General features: G+C 40.0%; 1 protein-coding gene across 4 annotated transcripts in view; it reads left to right on the plus strand.

The window, feature by feature from the left end:
* LOC106172808 (post-GPI attachment to proteins factor 3) overlaps positions 1-16,026 on the plus strand; it is a 42,325-nt gene extending 26,299 nt beyond the window's left edge. For all 4 annotated transcript variants that reach the window (XM_013553711.2, XM_013553709.3, XM_013553710.2 and 1 more), the window contains one exon: positions 1-16,026. This exon is cut by the window's left edge and continues 20,673 nt beyond it. The gene's annotated coding sequence lies outside the window, so the exon portion shown is untranslated.
* The last annotated feature ends 1,112 nt before the right edge of the window (positions 16,027-17,138 follow it).

Below are 17,138 nucleotides of genomic sequence, written 5' to 3' on the forward strand. Positions count from 1 at the left end.
TTCAACAGAAACCCCTGTGCTTGTTAAGCTACATTCTGTACTAGTATGGCAACCTGTTCTTTGTTAACAGTTGGTAGCACACGCTCTACACAGAGTGAGCCCCCCATAATAAGCTTCTTGGGGTCAATTCTGTCTTGTACCTCTAAATATTTTCTTGCTTTTGCTGAGGTTTTGTGTTTCTTTACATACCCACATTGTGGAATTATAACAGTTGTAGCCGACTTTAGAAAAAGGGCTCAAAATACCAAATTACAGGCACTGGCTATCGTGATAGCTGAATGAAATTCTCAATTTTTTGTCCTTTTTGTTCCTTAATATCTAAAAAAATTGTCTGAATTTGAGTTCTTGATCTCCATATCTTTCACAGATGCTTTCGGAGGTTACCTCGTAATCTAAACAGTAAAGACATACCCTTTGAGCCACAACTAAATTAGCTTCATGCAAACCATTGTTAGTCTGCATAGCTTCAAAGTCAAAGAAAATATGTGGCTGTCTTGTACTTTAATTAAGATTTTTCTTTTTTTCTTCTTTTATGTGTAGAGGTTGATGGTTGTTGATGGCTCTTCTTCAGATATAGAAGACGTGTGCTCGGACTCGTCATTTTCACAAATGTTTTGGAAAAATTTTCTGTTTCTTTAAGGGTTGCATGTAGCACAGATGACCTTTTTGCACCTGTATTTTGCAAATCTGACATTTGTATGAAAAACAAATGTGTATCTTTTTGTTTTGTCTGTTGACAAATTTGTGGCATGCTTCACAAGTAAAAAATAACTTGTTTGTTGAGATGCCCTTTTCCTTTGTTGCGAGGTGATTGTGATAACACGAAGCAGAGACAAAAAATCTGTTGCATGATCTGCATGGTGTCCAATTTTTGAATTCAACAGATTTCCAGCTGAGTTTGTTGAATGCATCGTCATAAAAAAGCATTACTGGCAGATGTATAGGTCAACACCATTCGAAAATTGTTGAACCCATTAGTGTTCCCATTTACCCCATATCTATCATGGAAGTTCACATCTTGTCGCCTACTCCCAGTAATTACCTCTTCAATTCGAGGAATCTCTTTTTGAACTTTCCCCATTCATCCACTGAGTCACATGTGTATCTTGCTTTTAGAAGTGGAATCACTTAAGACCACCAAATTGCTGCATTGTAGGTTTGTAGCTTTATAAATTTTTTTATTTTTTCAGATTTCACAGTATTCAGCAGTGAGTGAAGCTCTTTCAAGTAACGCGACCTTAAATACTCTCTTCTTAGTATGCCAAACACCAGTCACTACCCTAAAACTGTACACTAAGACAATGCGATCAACAGATTGATCTGAAGCATAATGCATGACCATGCAATTGAATCAAAAGATTTGCAATGAAAAACAGACTGATAAGTATCTTTTCTACATGTGACATTACAATTCAGTCACTGCATCGTATGTTGATTGGAGTTTCGATTCTACAGCTTGAGGGGTCGATGCCTTGTCTTCCGTGATCTCTCCGAGAAACCTCTCTTTATATTCTCCAACACGTAAGATGACGGCCACGATGTACAGGTCGTATTCCTCTTTCATTTGGGCCTGGTAGTGGTCGTACGCTTTTAGGATGTTGCCTGCTGTGACGAGTTCCAACGCTTGGTCGAACAAGCTAAAGGCAGACACTGCGAAGACAGGCTTCATGCAAGCATGTTGCTTTTGGCTGCCATGACCTATGGTGCAGCCTTCGCACTGCTTAATGGTCAGCACTCGAATTTAGGATTATAGTGCCTTAACACTCTACACGACGGTCATTGTTGTTTTCTTTTATTAAAACACTCCACCATTCACACATACACTATACATACACTACACTATAACCTTTGCTACTACATCAACTGCCCGTTGTTTGTCGCATTCCACTCTACAATGGTCATGGGCTATTTAAATCCCTCAGGTTTAGTGCAGATCCACCAGGGTCGAGTACCGTGGCTATAAAACAGTTTGATGTATAATTTTTAGACTTGCTATGGTTTCCTCATAGTTTGCACCAAAGTTTGCACTCAAGTGCCCCTTTACTATTGACACGTATTTTGTCACAATGAATCATCATTGGGTATAAAATTTCTTGTGTAATAATAAGATATATAATCATGACTAGCTACCATATATTGCACTTTAATAGTTTTGCAAATTAAGTATTATTTGACTATATGAAATATGTACTGGACTAATCTCGTAAGTAATTTAGTTCTGCAGTTTGAACTGTGCCATAACTCTTATGCCATGTAGTGTCTTCGGCATTGGTAGCAACAGGGTAATTTTAACCATTCCTTTTGGTCAACAACAGAAAATGCACCTGCTTTATTGACCCCTTTGCAGCTAAATTTCGGGCCGGTATTTTCTCCGAAACAGTAATAGGTCTTACTGCAGAGACCGACGACACCGTCACCGACCCACTCTGCTTTGAACAACCCGGGCGTGCGTTTGTCAAATGCCTCGTGTTCAGGTGTATCAGTTCGTGGAAACCACATATGTTTCTCGGCTTCGTATTGTGCTCTCATGTGAGGTTTTATTACGTCTTCTAAGCTTTCTGCCGAGAAGGCGATGTACGCAGAATCCGTGTCCATTTCACAATACTGGAAATCGGACGGATCCACGAATTTTAGCATGAAGTCCTAATAAAACTCCAGCATGCGCAGCTTGGCGTACTGATACACCATCACACCTATGTGTAGAGGAAGGTCCAATTTGATGATTTTTTTGTTTAGCTCGACCTCGTACGTGTTTTCGCAAATTTTATCTAAACGCCGAAAACGGTGACTGTTAACTTTTTGGGAGGCTTTTGTCTCGCCGCAATACTCGGTGTCGCGATGCCTTTCTTTGTTGGTCACCGTTTTACCGTAGCCCGAGTTACCGATCAGCTTCATGGTGTCGGCAACGATGGCCTTGGTCTTGTCCCTGTCTCCCTCCCTGCGAGCGTCACTCACGGCGTTTCCGAAATGCTCGAAACAGGCTTTTGGAGTGTACTTGACTACCTGGTGGATGCGCGTTACCCGGAGACCGTGACTTAGGTACCATTTTAAAAGAGGGGTCGCCAAAACGACTTTTTCACCGAAAAAACTACCAATCAGCGAACGCCTTGGGACACTCATGATGTTATTTTCCTCGGCAAACTTTTTCATGTAAGGTCCGATGTCGCCGCGGGAAATGGTTGTGTTTTTGAAAATGGGTGGCATTTCGGAGAATTTTGGTCTAAGATCGGGCGGGACTTCTACGTCGCACTCAACGAACCCAAACAGCTTATCATTGCGAATTGCGTCTAGGATCTCGCCGAACGTGAGCCGATACTTGTGCTCGGTGGGGAGCGTGTACTGCTTCACGAAATGCTTTACTTCATTGCTTTCGCGTTGAAGTTTTTTCCACTCGCACTCCCACATTTCGACGAGGTCGTAGCCCCATTCCCGTATGTACTCGCTATTAATTTCTGTTTCGATGCGTAAAGATTCCATAGTGACCTTTTTCGTGTCGTTTATTTCTTTGTAGGTGCCATCTTTGTTTCGGTTTAAATGACACCGATGACCGTGAAAATAACACCCGTGGTACTGAAACACTGTCTGCGTATCTTGACAAAACCCATCCACCGGCAGCCAACGGCACCCGACGCGCTTTTCCGTACCGTTGAACTGATGCCGAATGTGTATATTGTTCGAATGAGCGACCCAGTCCAACCACATCGTGGCCACGCGACCTCGCGGGTGAGAATATTCGCGCGTATACTCGGACACTTCGCGTCTGCGGATAAATGTACCCGTGGGCATGGGCTGCATCAAGCACCACAGATACAGGGCATTAGCATCATACCCGACGATCTTTTTGCACGGCTTGGGGTCTTTGGAAGTAGCCTCTCGAAGAAAGGTCTTATTCCTCTCGTGGTACCGATGAAAGATGATGCTGGGCCCGCCCACGATTGCATTTTTCAAAAGGTAATACAGATCGCTGTTTTTGTCGTCAAAAAGGGTAAAAAATGCGTCCCCTACGTTTTGAAAGAGGTATTTCAACGTTAAACCCGGCACGCTGATGCCGTCCTTAAACATGTCGATACCCCTTACTTCGTAGAAGGCGAACATCTTTGCCACCGCCTCCAACATCGGTTCAACGTCTTTGTTGTTGTACCAGATGAGGAAATCGCGCATCGTCTGCATACCGTTTTCAACCCACGCGAGTTGGCACCGCGCGTAATCTTCCTCGCTTATATTACTTTGCTTTAACTTCGAGTAAAATGCTTCGCGGGGAGGGAGATTAGAGCATTCGAGTTTGTCCAAAGAGTCCATCCACTCGTACGGGAAGAAACCCTTGGACTCGGTACACTCGAACGCCTTCAGGAACTGACTATAACTGCATCCGGGAGCCAAATAATTACAAATGTCTAAAATTTTTAGGCGTTCCGATTTTAACACCATGAAATTGTTGTTGCGTTTTACAACAAATTTCAATGTGCCCACCAACAACGGAAAAAGCAGCTTTTTCATGGCGTTAAGATCGTAATGCCCACTATTGAAACCTAACACAGGCAATTCCATTAAATATTGACTAAATCTACTGCTAAGTTCTGATAAGTAATGTTTTTTTGTTAAGGTTTCTTCATCTTCTTCCACGACTTCACCTTCCTGTATCATTTTTTGAATGTTTTGTTCAATTTTTTCGTTCAGTTTTTCAAAAATCCAGGCAAACTTGTTGGTTAGAAGTTTTTCAGCCGCACAGCTTATATTCTGCAATATTTCTAGGAACTGCTGCACGGCTAGCACTGATACGATGCATTCCGGCTTCGTGTGACCCGGCACGTTGCTGCACACGCTGACGCTAAGGAAACGGTGTTCGTGTTCTAAACTCAGCTTTTCGCTGTGCTGCGGCTCCTCCGTACGAGGTAGCAGACACTCGATATCGAACGTCGCCCGGTATCGATAGTACCTGTCCTCCTTGGGGACGTAAATGCCCTCGTCTTCGAGGAGGTCGAACACGGTAGGCTGGGGAGTGTACACCTTGCCGGGAAATCGGTGCTCGACAAGGACGTCGCAGGTCCGTTCGTGGCGCTGAAGAGACCATTTGGTTTTGAACATTTTGCTGCACCTCGAACAACAAAACGAATGGCAGTATTTGTCCACATCACCGATGTGCGAAAAATGATTTTCGTACACGTTGAGCGACATGGTGTCGCTGTACTTGTCCGTCGAGCGACGGACGAGTTCCGCAAACACGTCCCCATCTTCGTTTTGCTGCAGTTCGTACACGACGATGTTAACCTCAAAGACGGCTTCCACCTTGTGCAGTCGATGGAGCGCCACGCCTTTGAAATTTTTGGGTTTTTCGTCCGCTAGCGATGTACTCTTCGAACAGCTTTTTGGTCGCTTTTTCGAGACCCGCAACGGACGAACCCCTGTGCAAGGCGATGCACCGAAAGAGGCATAGATTGTCGCGGTACCTTTTTCCTGTATGCTTGTTTTTTTGCAGAGCGACGAGACCTTTGTTGTTTATTACGAAGGAAGGCAGGTCGACTCCGCAACCGATGGGGTGGCCCTTCAGCTTCGTCACGTAAAAAGTGGCGTTGGTGACCGTGTCTACCACCCATTTCGAATTAGGACGCTCCTGTCGAGCACATTCTAAGATATCTCTGGCGGTAATGTTGTGGAAAAAACCGTCGAGATCCTGGCGGTGGCGGATCACAGCGGGTGCTTCTAAGAAGCAATGGTTGTTGCTGCTGGGGTCGTAGTACCTCAACTGCCCGGTCTCGTTATTTCTTAAGAAAAAACCGTACGACACGTTGATCTTGAACGCCGTGCGTTGATCTTCAAAGATCCACTCCACTTCGTCTCAAAGGGCGTCGGGTTGAAGGGTGGTCAATCTAATATTGTACCAGTCTTGGAGTTTGTTACCCCTTGAGGATCTGGTCCGTATGCTGTTCCAGTGACTGTCGTACGCCTCGGCGACTGACCGGTCGATGTCCGGGGGCAGAAGATCGTCGGGCATGGTGAGGTGGTCGGAAGAAAAGGTCGATCCCGAACCCCTTTGGACCCTCGGGACTTTGACAGGTGGTTGATTAGAAGACTCTGCTTCCACGTCTTTGTTCGAACTCGCCGAGGATCCTGTGTGGATGCGTAGATGCCAAATCATATTGTCTCGACGAGCAAAGGTCTTTCCGCATTCGGGGCATGCTACCTCTTTTTCCTTACTGTGCGTGAGCCGGTGTCGTTTCAGGTGACTAGCCCAATTGAAAGATGCGCCACAAATTTCACATTTGTAGCGAACCATGGTCGCCGATGATCTGAAACGAAAATTAAACGTAGACCGTTATGAGGACAGAAAAACGACACAGTGGTGTTTTGCATATGATTGGTTGACATAAGACGACACTTCAAGTTTGACTGGTTGTTTTCTGGAACAGATATTACCACCGTTTTTGATTGGCTAACGAAAAGAGTATAAAAACAAACGTTACAAGTTTATTAGGCATTCGAAGCAATGGATGACAACGAGGTATTCACCGATTGCGCTCCCGAAGACCAGCCCTTGCATTTTCGAATACCCTATTGTAAAGAAGAAGATAGGATTCTCAGTCTTCTAAACTGGCCCGGCAAACTTCTTATCAATCCCATACCTCTAGCTATCAGCGGGTTTTACAGGGACCAAGAGGCGTCAAATACAGACGACGCGGTCCTTTGCTTTAACTGTCGGGTCAGTCTTAGAAACTGGGACCCGTTGAGAGATGCGGCGGATGTGGAACACGAGCGCCACAGTCCGCAATGTACCATGAATAGCGTTGCAAAGAGACTCAAGAACCCGCTAAATGTACCACTGACACCTGAAAAGCGACACGAATTAGTGCAGCTGTTTGTCCCATTTGAAAAAAACTACACACCCAGTACAGTGAAAACACTGTTGAACATAGGTTTTGATGAGGTGGACCAGGCTCCATGGCCTAAGCCTTATACTCTTTTCTGATTGGTTAAATAAGTTACTCTGGATTTAAAAAAAAAAGACGTTATTTAATAAGAGTGTCTATTTAACATCTTACATTCTTAGAGAACTGTTATGGCAAGTCCATCCGTTAAAATCCAGTGCGACGATATTAAGTGTGTAGTTGCGTGTTGTCAGGGACAGACAGATGTAGTCAACGACCAAAGAGATGAAACGGAATGCGACAAAGAAACCGAGCAACGACCTTGCACATGTACAAGAATACGGCATTACATCAAAACCTTACTTTGTAGTGTGAAACAAAACGCAGACAACTAAGAAGGTCATCATGCGAAAAAGTGAACCACCAAACAGTAGGATAGATGGTTACTTAAAAAAAATATATTACGATCCTTCCAATCCAGCTAGTTTTGGATGGTGATAAATGACTTTTGCAAACCACAACACGACACTTTATAATAGTTTTTGCGATTGATCTCAATACTACCACTCACCTTTGTTTTTTTGTGCTTTCTTCAAAATTTTCTAAATGCTCGGCCAGCTCATCATCGCTTATGGTTTGGTGCTGAAAGCCTTGCTCTATTTCAAACTGTTCCACATGAGCAACCAATTCACAGTCAGTTATATTGCTCTGCCATAGTTCAAAGTCAGCCATGTCTCTCCGGTTGGATGTGTATGTGGTGTTTGTGAGAGATGGTTTTTTTATAGACAGCACTCACTCAGCTGCTGCACAAAGTATGTTTACTTTTCTTTTCACAACGTAAACCCAAAATTGGACAAGTAAATAACGGTCTCTCCAGGGTGACAATTTCTTGCTCAGTTATGTTTACTTTTCTTTTCACAACGTAAACTCGAAACCGGACAAGTAGATAAAGTTCTCTCTAGGGGGTAATTTCTCACTCAACTATGTTTATTTTTCTTTCACAACCTATACTCGAAATTGGACAAGTAAATAAAGTTCTCTCCAGGGGATATTTTCTTGCTGAGCTTTGTTTTCTTTTCTTTTCAAAACGTAGACTCGAAATCGGACAAGTAAACAATCACTTACTGGTTAATCCAAAATAATTGGATTGTGCTCCGATCCTAACGGAGCTTCTACTAGCATCAATATTAAAAGCAACGTCTGGAACGTTGCCTCCTCCATGTAAATACGGTGGGAGAAATTTCTCCCGTCTGCCGTATAAATGTATATGGTAAAAATCATAGTAGCTTGGTGGGTAAATGACTGCCAAACTGTTATTCAGACGCTATGTGCAGGTTATTAATATTGATATGCTGTGTACAAGTTATAATCCGGTAGGACGCGGTTCCAAGGCAACGACACACTAAAACTGTTTATGCTGCAATTTTATTACACAATTTTATTTACCTTAAATGTGTTCTTTTGTGGCAAGCTCGTTCTAGATAGCAACGGAAAGGGGTACTGAATGAACTCTGTTACATAATTCCTAGTGTGGGTCGGTTGGTGTAACACGTGCCAAGATAAGCCGCCTCCCGGATAAAACGGTGTAACACGTGTCAAGATAAATAGGTGTCACTGCTTCAAGATAAGACGCATCCTAGATTAAAGGACATTCAATTAAGTGGTCGTGATCAAAGATAAAAGACTGTTCTGCTTTTGTTGTTGCATTCCATTGATTTTAAAACAATTCCGTTGCATCCAAAGACCATTCTAATTAATTTAAAAACAATGGAATTACGTGATGTTGTGCCGCCAGTTAATTTTTAAATGGTGATGTTGTTAATTTCTAAACAGCTGCAATGATGCTTGATGTTGTAACTATAAAACTCCTCTTATACTACTCCCTCTTTTTAGTTAATCTCTATGAATGACTCTTCTTTTTCTGAGTCAGTCACTAGACTCGCTACGACTTCTTTTCCATTGCTATACAACGAGCAATACCAAATTTATTCATATCTACCATTGCGGACAGCGTCTTATTGTAAGTAGAGAGTAAGGAGTATTATTCTTTTTAAAACAAACTGGTTGGTGCCAAGTCTGTTCAATTTATAGTTCTTTCTTTTAAGGAAATAATTGACCTTTAGGTAAACACAATATGGCATGTGTGTACAAGCGGGACTTCTTCATTCCAAGAAGTTGTGGAAAATCTATCATATGTCTCAGTTAAAACATTAAAATGCTCTTTAAAACAAGAGTCCTTCACGTGACACTGATAAAATTAAACAAAATACTAAAACTCACCCGCCTATATTGTACATTTATTGTACATTCAAAATTCTGCTCTTCCATTGGAAGGTGTGCAATATCTGCACCTGTCAGCTGACCCAGAGAGGCATCTTTTTTCTTGCCTAGAGCTGCGTAGATTTCTTGGAAGAGCTGTAAGAACGCTAACCAATCAGCATATGTCATCATGATGACCGTGGCAATGGAGGCGCCCTGTTCTTAACTGATCTTTATGGGACATCTTAGGCCATCTAATGACAATGTGTAACCATTGCAAAACGGGACTGCTAAAACTTGCTCTTTCAACAAGGCCTCTTCGATTCCTTCTGTGTGTCTCTTGAAATGGCCTCACATGGTCAAGTAAAACAGATTTTTTTCTGACTTTAGCATTTAGTGTAAATGTATCTTGTCTTATCAAGAACTCTTGATTTGCTCATGGGTAATTTATCTTTTTATCTTTTTGCGTTGCTCCACATTATTTTAACACACTTCCAAAACTAGCCAGATTAAAGGGGTCATACTATAATGTCCTTAGAAATTCACGTGTCTCCTTGTTACTGCTTTCATTATTTCATTATTGAACAAAAACGGGTGCCAAGTCTTTTCCTCCCCAAGTTAGTCTCTTGCCTGATTAACTTTTGTAAATTCTTGCTATTTGGACGAGGCGTACCCCCAACATTCTCCAGCCATGATGGAATTTAAAAAAAAGGCTATTCTATTGAGATCTATCCTATTTGATATATGAATAATTAGATATATGAATAAATGGGGTACCGATACATTTCACCCTCCATGATTTGGATTGGGTCTTCTGAGTCCCGTAAAAATTATATAACTTAAAATATTTATTGGAAATACCAAATAAAATACTAAATAAATACGTATGATAACGCTTTGCACAATTGTCTGTATGAATCGTTAGAATATATGATGTAAAAGATACTTACGTCCACTCTAAACACTTCCACCGTCACATCCTCATTGTAAAAAATTAAAATCAGGTGCTTGCACCTGACGCAGCGGTAGAGGAAAAATTCCATGTTTTGGATGAGAAATTTGTCAGATTTCTCAGTATTTATACAGCAAAAGACAATGACAGTCGTGTATTACGTCGGAGAATCTTTACAAGAAACGCCGTTGTATAATCGTCTTGAAAGAAAACGTCCGAACATTCTGGAAAATCACTTGATCTTATCTAGGCAGTGCGTGATATTTTTTTCTAAATCGCATATAGTGTTTTCTAAATAACAGCAGCTAGGACTGACTCTTCTGAGTCGGCCACTACGACCCTCTTTTCTGAGTCGTCCGCTATGACTGACTCTTCTTCTGAGTCGGCCACTACGACCCTCTTTTCTGAGTCTTCCGCTATGACTGACTCTTCTTCTGAGTCGGCCACTACGACCCTCTTTTCTGAGTCGTCCGCTACGACTGACTCTTCTTCTGGGTTGGCCACTACGACCCTCTCTCTACTGTTTAAAAAAAATACACATTTAAGTTTAAATGCTTTGCCTGATATTTTGAATATTATACATGCGTTACGTACCTGTGCATCAACGTGAAACGATTTCACGTTGTAGTGCTGATATATTTTTTCTGTCAAGGCTACAATGTAGCCGTGGCCAATATCGCAGTGCTGTACTTCTATCTGTGCCATGTTGCTGTGGTATTAACGCCGAGAAATGGGGGTATTTATACACAACAGAAATGGTGTGACTTTGCAGGTTTTGTCTTTATTTTCGTAACATTATATAATACATCTTTCAACTCCACTGACTCTGCAATTTTTCTGCAAAACAAAAAGATTTAACCCTTTGCTTGTCAAATATTTATCGGGGAATTATAGGCAACCGAATGACATGACTTTGCAGTTTTTTCTTTCATTTTAATATCAAATATTAAATAATTATATAATACACCTTTCAACTCTACTGACTCTGCAATTTTTCAGCAAAACTTAAAGATTTAAACCTTTGCATGTCAAATATTTATCGGGGAATTATAGGCGACAGAATGACATGACTTAGCAGTTTTTTCCTTCATTTTAATAGCAAATATTAGAATAATTATATAATACAGCATAACCATTTTTGGTGAAATAAAATAACTCTGCTATTTTTCAGCAAAACAAGTCTGCTGCCTTGTCGACTCTGCCTGTCTGATTGCTGACAAATCCGTTTAACACACAAGACTTGAAATATTACCTCGTAGGTATCCAAGTACCTCGTCATTGACATTCACTTACAAAGCGATATTTGCAAATCTGCCAGCACGTTCTTCAAGTGTTAGTTTGTTGACAAATCCACTGGACCGATAAGACCCACCTGCCCTCTGCTTGTCGCGTCGTAGGTATCCCAGGCCATCAAGTGCATTTGTCATTCACATTCGCTTGCAACGCCTCATTTACGCTCTAAAAAAACTGCATAAAAAGTATATGGTGTATCAAAAAAGCAGCTTGTGCGGTCCATTACAAACTACTAGCCACTACCACCCTCTTTTCTGAGTCATCCGCTACGACTGACTCTTCTTCTGAGTTGGCCACTACGACCCTCTTTTCTGAGTCGTCCGCTACGACTGACTCTTCTTCTGGGTTGGCCACTACGACCCTCTTTTCTGAGTCATCCGCTACGACTGACTTTTCCTCTGAGTCAGCCACTACGACCCTCTTTTCTGAGTCGTCCGCTACGACTGACTCTTCTTCTGAGTTGGCCACTACGACCCTCTTTTCTGAGTCATCCGCTACGACTGACTTTTCTTCTGAGTCAGCCACTACGACCCTCTTTTCTGAGTCATCCGCTACGACTGACTTTTCTTCTGGGTCAGCCACTACGACCCTCTTTTCTGAGTCATCCGCTACGACTGACTTTTCTTCTGAGTCAGCCACTACGACCCTCTTTTCTGAGTCATCCGCTACGACTGACTCTTCTTCTGGGTTGGCCACTACGACTCACTCTTATTCTGTTATTCTATTTCATCTTGGGTACAATTTGCATATGAACGGAATGGCTAACGGTTCTTGTTGCTATGTATTCTTACTTCTTGACCAGTAGTGACCGGAAGTAGAAGGGAGTTGTATTCCTGGGAATTTTTTTATTTGAAAGGTGAAGGTGTAATGGGGGTCTGTACCATGCTTAGGTTTGTGGAGTGGCACGTCTAAATATTTGTGTTTGTCTATGCCATTGTTGTTCCTATTTACACCCTTGCAACTGAATTTTGGTTTTGTTTCACTTCCAAAACAGTATTACGTTTTACTGCAAAGACTAACGATGCCATCACCAATCCACTCAGCCTTGAACAACTCGACCCCCCCCCCCCCCCGACCCCGGGGGGGGGGGGGGGGTTCTAACTCAGCTAAAAATAGCATAAGGAGATGTATTATGATATCATCTGTATAGATGACAAAGGAAAACTGTCTTCCGTCTTCAAGTTCTATTACAATTCTGGAAATCATTTTTCTGTGGTGGGTAGCTCAGCTAACAAATGTTTCGGTTAAGATGACACCGATGACCATGGAAATGACACCCGTTCATTAAATCTATTACCTCGACGTCAACTTCTTCTTCATCGTCGCTGAGGTTTGTGATGTCTACGACCACGATGTCCTCCATTCTAATCGATTCATCGTGGGAGTGGGAGACTTACCGGTTTCACCGTCCGTTAGGATGATGAAGTGTTATATCTGGAAAAAATGTTGGCTATTGTCACAACAAACTAAGAAAAATTCAACAAAATCATGAGGCTGATCCCTATCCCATACTCAATGCTCCTTTAGCTCATGAAAATGTCTTGGTAATAACTGGAAATTGAACGAGGGCGCTTCACTAAACCAAAGCGTGTATCCCTGTACAGATGAGAGTCGTTTGCTACCGCTATTATTATATTTTTATGGTAGTTTGAGAGCCTGTAAATGTTAATCATTCCTTTATGCTCAATAAACTATTATTACATTGTACAGGATTTAAACCCGTGTAGTTTCAATCAGTTTATTCTGTACAAATAGGCCATATTTACCTTTTTTGCGTTATAAACGCCCGGGTTCAAATATTCTTCATCCAAGTCTTCCCTCTGCAATTGACTGACTCTTCTGAGTTGGCCGCTATGACTGACTCTTCTGAGTCAGCCACTATGACTGTCTCTTCTATGTTGGCAGCTACCACTGACTATTCTTCTGAGTCGGCCACTACTACTCCCTCTTCTTAGGAATGTCCATTACGGAAAACATGATTGCTTGTAGAGAAATACACCACAATCTTTGAATTGAAAATGTTCTGAGTTAACAGTCCGTAAATGGTAAGTTAAATATGCTGGAAATTCATCGTGCAAAAAAAAAAATACAGATTTACAATTTTCAATTATTTTTATTTTTGCTCAAAAATCACCCTGTGTGCGATACGTTTCTCTATTTTTGCTTAAAGATCACCCTGTGCGTGTTACATTTTTCTATTTTTGCTTGTGCGTGTTTAGTCCATCTCTGAAAAAAAAGAATCCTTAATTACAGAGACAAACAAGGCTTTTGAGCTTCTATAATAATCATAAATGACAAATTTACATCCACATATTCTTATGTAAAACGTTTTAGCATTCAGTGAAACGACATTATATTATGTGGTAAACAAAACTTACCCGGCTAAATTACCGGCTCTGCCTACCCGGCTAATTATCGATAATGACGTCTAACATCTGTAAAAAGAAAAAAAATTTCATTATTGCTTCGTCGCCGCTTTTTTAAGTAATTATGGACAATGTATATTTTTGTATATGTTTTCCACTTTAACGCAGTATGCTACAAGACATTCTCCTTGATATATGAATAAATGTTGTTTACAGTTCCCCCTCAATTATGTCGAACGGGTCTTCCGAGTCCTGTAAAAAAATTATATAATTTAAAATATTTATCGAAAATACTTAATAAAACACTAAATAAATACGTATGATAAAGCTATGCACAATTGTCGGCATTAATCGTTAGAATACATGATGGAAAAGATACTTACGTCCACTCTGAAGACCTCAACCATCATATCCTCCGTATAAAAAATTAATACCAGGTGCTTGCACCTGACGCAGCGGTAGAGGAAAAATTCCATGTTTAAGATGAGAAGTCTGTAAAATCGATTTCTCCGTATTTATACAGCAAAATACAATGACAGTCATGTATTAAGTCGGAGAAACTTAACAAGGAACTCCGTATAATCGTCTTGAAAGAAAACTGCCAAATGTTCTGGAAAATCACTTGATCTCTTCTAGGCAGTGCGTGATAATTTTTTCTAAATCGCATATAGTGTTTTCTAAATAATCGCATAAAGCGTTTTCTAAACAACTATATGAAAAATCTGATGCTATTGTAAGTAGTTGTACTAAATTGTAATGATCTAAAAGTCTCAACCACAACATCTGAACCAAAGATGGTCAAGGGGAGTTGGTTCTCTTTCCAGACTTTATCGTCTTACATTTCCCAAATACGGAGAGAAAAAACGAAATAGTCAAAGTGTTCTATATGATTTCTGTAATGCAAATTTGACTGAAATTCGGTCACTCTGTAAATAAGTTTAAACTGTTTGTCAAAAGACGAAGTGCATGGAGTGAATATATGCAATACATAGAAAATACATATCTCCACTGTTAAAAATACGTACGTTTTAGTTAAAAATCCTTTGCCTGATATAATTGTATATTATGCATGCGTAACGTACCTGTGCATCTACATGAAATGATTTCACGTTGTAGTGCTGATAGATTTTTTCTGTCACGGCCACAATGTAGCCGTGGCAAATGTCACATGTCTGTACTTCTAACTGTGCCATGTTGCTGTGGTATTAACGCCGAGAAATGGGGGTATTTATACGCAACAGAAATGGTACGACTTTGCAGTTATTTTTCTTTATAATAACAGATATTAAAATAATTATATAATATACCTCTACCGAATTTTTTAACAAAACAAAGATTTAAACTGGCTGACACTTCTTCTGAGTCAGCCACTTTGACTGACTTTTTTTGAGTCGGCTGCTATGACTGACTCTTCTTCTGAGTCCGCCGCTATGACTGACTCTTCTTCTGAGTCGGCCAGTGCCACTCACTCTTCTTTGGAATCCGTGTCCATTACGGAAAACATGATTGTTTGTGGAGAAATACACCACGAACTTTGAATTGAAAATGTTCTTAACAGTCCGTAAATGGTAAGTAAAATATACTGGAAATTTATCGTGCACCTCTTTTACTACTGGTGTTGTTTGCTTTTTAACATAGTTCAATAGGGTCTTGACATTTTCTGTTGTTGACCAAAAGGTATGGACCCAGTTAGTGTTTTCAACTTTGCCAGGTTCTAAAAGATCTTTATGGACAATGTTTTTATGGTTTTAAGTAACATTTTTTTAAATGATTGTAAGAAAACAATCATTGTCAGTAAAAAATATGAAATGATTTTCTTGCTTTTGTTTGTTTGTTATTTCAGAATGGTTGTAAGTAAACAATGATTGTTAGTGAACAATTTAATGAAATGTTTTATTTATTTACTACATTTTGTAATGGATGTTAGGAATGTTATATAATTTTTGTAAGTAAAACTAAGAGTTATCAATTAGTTGTATTGAACTGAACAGTACTAATGTGCTCCGTTTTACAAACATAGACATAATGTTGATGCAAAACGATAGGACTTAATTCTTTGTTTGCTATTGCTTGCTATTGACTGGTTTTACATGCAGATGTTCATTGTTTCAGTCACCCATGTTGAAAGTTCACAGATGTATTGAGTTACCTTGTATATCAGGTTTTATCAGCATTTCAATTTCTACCATTGTTTTACAATGTGTAATATATAATGAGATCGTTAGATGTGGAGTTCTGTAAAATTTGTTTTTATCAAAAGGTTTTTGAAGAAATAAAAAAGAAAAAAATATTACCTCAGCGTTGTTGTTCTAGAATTCAGAGATGTTTTATAATATGAGTACAAGGCATGTGATCTGCTCATCGCATGTAAATTCAAAATTGCTAACCATTACTCATAATCGCTATTTTTTTTTTTCTCAAAGGTAGACTAGCTAAAGTTAAATACGGATGTTCGAGGCAAGGGTTGTCAGATCGTGTAGCTAGGGAACAATCTGTTTTAATGAAATATGAAAGTGATCAAGATAAAAAATTTAGACTAGCTTTTATAACGTTAATGCTTAAATAAAGTTTGGAGTTACAGAAACAGCTTCTTGTCCGAGTTACTGTGGTCTTTATTTGGGTAATTTTTGGCAGTTCCAAAAAGCACATCGCAAAAGGGATGCTTTATTGTTTATTTGTTTATTTATTTATTCATGTAATTTTACCTAAATGTGATAAGCAATAGGCACATTTCTTAATATAATTACTTGTATTCATCCGTGTGCTCAGTATGTGACGTTGGATTTGTATTTAAATGTCCTTTCTGTCTTTTCTACATTGAAAGCAACAAATAGCATGTTAAATGTAACATCCAATTTTAGTTGAAAATTAATATTATTTTTATTAATCTACCAAAAAATATCAGTTTATAAATTGTTTGTTGTTATTGGAAGCATCGCCTGTCGTAATGTCGGGACCTTCTCTCCTCCCAATATCGATTTATTTTACGCTAAGTCGCTAAACTTTGAACCAGTATTGAATATGAATACACGAGTATTTCAAGATATGGAAATTCCAAGCGTCGATACTAATGGTTTTGTATGTACAGAAGCGTCCTAAAAATCAAAAGCAGGCTACAGTTACTATTCGTATTATACTTAGATGTTTTTTGTCTTTGGTTATGTTTAAATCCATATAATTTAATCCTTCACTTTGCTGTGACTACTCTTGTCTGCGGCCACTAAGACATACCTAAAACAGTCCAACAGGATTGATCTATCTCCAAGGTTTTTTGCTAAACTGCTTTCCGTTTGTCTGGTACTCCTACAGAAGCTGCTAAACGATAATTAATTACCCCCTAGCAGCTTCAGTAAGCGTGACAGACATCCAAGCCGCTTAAGTCGATTGCGATTTAGCGAGAATCCT

The sequence above is a fragment of the Lingula anatina genome, chromosome 5 (genome assembly GCF_051362555.1).
Source record: "Lingula anatina isolate TDL-2025a chromosome 5, LinAna3.0, whole genome shotgun sequence".
In the NCBI taxonomy this organism is placed as follows: Eukaryota; Metazoa; Brachiopoda; class Lingulata; order Lingulida; family Lingulidae; genus Lingula; species Lingula anatina.